The sequence below is a fragment of the Myotis myotis genome, unplaced genomic scaffold (genome assembly GCF_014108235.1).
Source record: "Myotis myotis isolate mMyoMyo1 unplaced genomic scaffold, mMyoMyo1.p scaffold_m19_p_10, whole genome shotgun sequence".
In the NCBI taxonomy this organism is placed as follows: Eukaryota; Metazoa; Chordata; class Mammalia; order Chiroptera; family Vespertilionidae; genus Myotis; species Myotis myotis.
The window spans coordinates 49491178-49494265 of NW_023416314.1; the positions used below are offsets into that span (position 1 = coordinate 49491178).

The following is a 3088-nucleotide window of genomic DNA, read 5'->3' on the forward strand; positions in this document are numbered from 1 at the left end:
AAGATGGTTGTTAGCTGAACCTATTGCTATCATTTCACAATATATGTAAATCAAACCATCATGCTATACTTCAACTTATATAGTGATGAATGTCGATTATTTCTCAATAAAATAAATTAGTAAATAAAAAGAAGAAGAAAAGATCTGAAGCTTAAGAATGGAAGGAACCAGGCTTTAAAGGGGAGTGGCTAGTAAGCAATATTACTAGTCTCCACTGCCCCTGAAATCCAGGAAAAAGTAAAAAGTGACTCCTTTTGTCCCTCTTCCTGTAGGGACTGGGGGAGAGGAGGTCTCAGGAACTATGTGACTCTGCGGCTAGTGCTTAAAACTGCCTGAACCTGGAAAGGCACATTCTATGTGCATTACTTTGCATGCACAGTGTGTGTTAAGCAGCAGCGTTCCACATCTCCCCCTGCCCAGCCCTTCCTGTTTTCAGGCTTGATTGGCTAAACTGGGGAAAAGACTCTGGGAGGGATTTGCTAGTGCACACCAGCATCCAGAGTCCCCTCTGCCTCCCGAGCCTGCGCCTAAACTATGCTTCCCTTGCAGTTAAGTGGCGACTTTTGACTTGGGCTCTGGACAATGGAATACAAGCAGAAGTGATGGGGACCACTTACACATCTGACCCATAAAAACGCCCCGATGTGATTCAGTGGTCACTCTTTATTCACGGGGGATGCATTCTATGACCCCCAGTGGATGTCTGAATCCATGGATAGTACTGAACCTCTGTATACTATGTTTTTCCTATACACACATACCTATGATAAAGTTTAATTTGTAAATTTGGTACAGTAAGAGAACACGAACAATAAGTAATGATAAACAACTATAACAATATACCATAATAAAAGTTACGTGAATGTGGTTTCTCACTCTCTCAAAATATCTTTTTTTTAAAGTTTATAGTTTATTAATCCTCTCACGAAAAATCTGCACAACCATCACAGATAAAGTCACCGAAGAATCTTTACTCCTTCTTGCCAGCACCAACATTGGCCTTTGCAGTCCCCCTGACTTTCTTCATTCTGTTCTTGCGTTCCTTTCTCTGTTTTCTTGAGGTCTTCTTCTTCTCCTATAGGCCATGTCTTGCAAGTCTGTGTTTGGGTTCGTTTTTCTTTGCGTAATCCAAGGAATCATAAATTATGCTAGAGCCAGTGGTCTTGCCACCACCCAAGTGGGTTCTGAATCCAAACACAAAGATGACATCAGGTGTGGTCTTATACTGTTTGGCTAGTTGTTCCAGGATTTCTGTCTTGGGTACTGTTGCCTTCCCAGGGTGAAGGACATCAATGACCATTTGTTTCCGCTGAAGTAGTCTGTTGGTCACGAACTTCCTGGTCCGGACAGTTACCGTGTCATTCATGATGAAGGTTGATCTTCAAGCAGCCAGGGAGGAAAAGAGAGCCACTCTTCCTTGGCCAATCATATCAACGCCTCTCTCAAAATATCTTATTGTGCTGCATCGCCCTCCTTGCGATGATGTGAGATGACACGATGCCTATGGGATGTGACGAAGGAGGTGAATGAATGACAGAGGCATGGAGACGTAGCCTTAGGCGACTGATGATACAGAACAAGCTCTTTAGGCCTCTCTCTGGCCTATCCCAGTGGTCGGCAAACTCATTAGTCAACAGAGCCAAATATCAACAGCACAAAGATTGAAATTTCTTTTGAGAGCCGTATTTTTTAAACTTAAACTATATAGGTAGGTACATTGTTATTAACCTAATTAGGGTGCTCCTAAGGCTTAGGAAGAGCCACACTCAAGGGGCCAACGAGCCGCATGTGGCTCATGAGCCGCAGTTTGCCGACCACGGGCCTATCCGAATGGCAAGCATCACTATTCTCATGCTTTGAGGCCACGATGAAATAAAATAAGAGTTATTTGAACACAAACACTGCGGTAGGGGACGCAGTCAACCTGACATCCCAGTCGGCTACTAGGCGACCAGAGCGGGCGGGTCTCGCGTGGCTACGCCGGACAACGAGATGTTCCCATCCTGGGCCCCACGGAGCAGGACTCGCGAGATTTCCTCGTGCTCCTCAGAGCAGTGCGCAACTCCAAGCTCAGTTTATTTCTGGAATTTTCCATGTCATCTTTTAGAACTGCGGCTGAGCACAGGTAACTGAGACGGCAAAAGGTACAACGTGGAAGAAGAGGGACCGCCACACTCACTCGCTGTCTCCATCTGCGGCTGCGCGGCGCCGGAAGAAGTAGCCTGAGGCCTGAGTGCCTCGGCGGTGGGCCCGCCGCCCGCCACCCGGTGAGAACACGCACGTGCAGCACGTTTCAAGGCGGGCTCCGTGTCGCCGCCGCCAGCCTGCCCTGACGGACTCGGAGACGGGTTACCCGGGGTCTTTCCTGGTCTTGGGATCCTCTCCCGCTCCAGCTCTCTCGGCGGGCTCTCCTCACACAGCTGTTGGGGGCCAGCGTCTCCCCTGCCGTGTCAGCTCGACGGGGAAGAATTCCAAGATGTCTGATGGCGTCTCCCATTCCCTTCCGTCCCGTCCCAGCGGAAACCGAGGGGTTCGGTGAGATGAGTGGAGGGAACTCCTTCCGGGGGTGGCAGTTAGACTTCCTGGCCGGCACTTCCCCTCGGGGCCCTTCTCCCGAGGAGACCATGGGCAGAGCTACGGATGCTCGCTGAGGCTTTACCCACAGTAACAATGGTTAGGACCTGCCTCAGGGTCCAGCCCCGGGTGAAAGGCTAGGAAGTTAGGAGCAAGTGAGTCAAGTACACACTATGAAGTAACTACATATGACAGGACGTCTCTATCGCAAGATGTGGATTTCATTAATGTGCTGTGAAGTGCAAAGAGAAAGCTATAAAAATGTGTGTTCACAATAGTTCACACCATACAAAATTACATCTGCAGTGGATAAGGCCAGCAGGCAACAAGAAAAACCGATTTGTCAAGATGCTTAAAATATGGCTGTGCTTTTCCTTTCATTTCGCAACTGTGAATGCATCTATAGCGCTCTTTATGCATAAAGTGAAATTCAGCTTTTTTTCCTAAATGGTATTAGTTATGGGTTACACGAGGTGATTATCAAATCAAAGCAATTCATGGGGCATAGTTTCCC

The 3088-nt window shown here is 47.7% G+C and overlaps 1 pseudogene; it reads right to left on the minus strand.

Moving 5' to 3' along the window:
- Positions 1-929: 929 nt before the first annotated feature.
- Positions 930-1430, minus strand: LOC118663440 (annotated as a pseudogene).
- Between the last annotated feature and the right edge of the window lie 1658 nt (positions 1431-3088).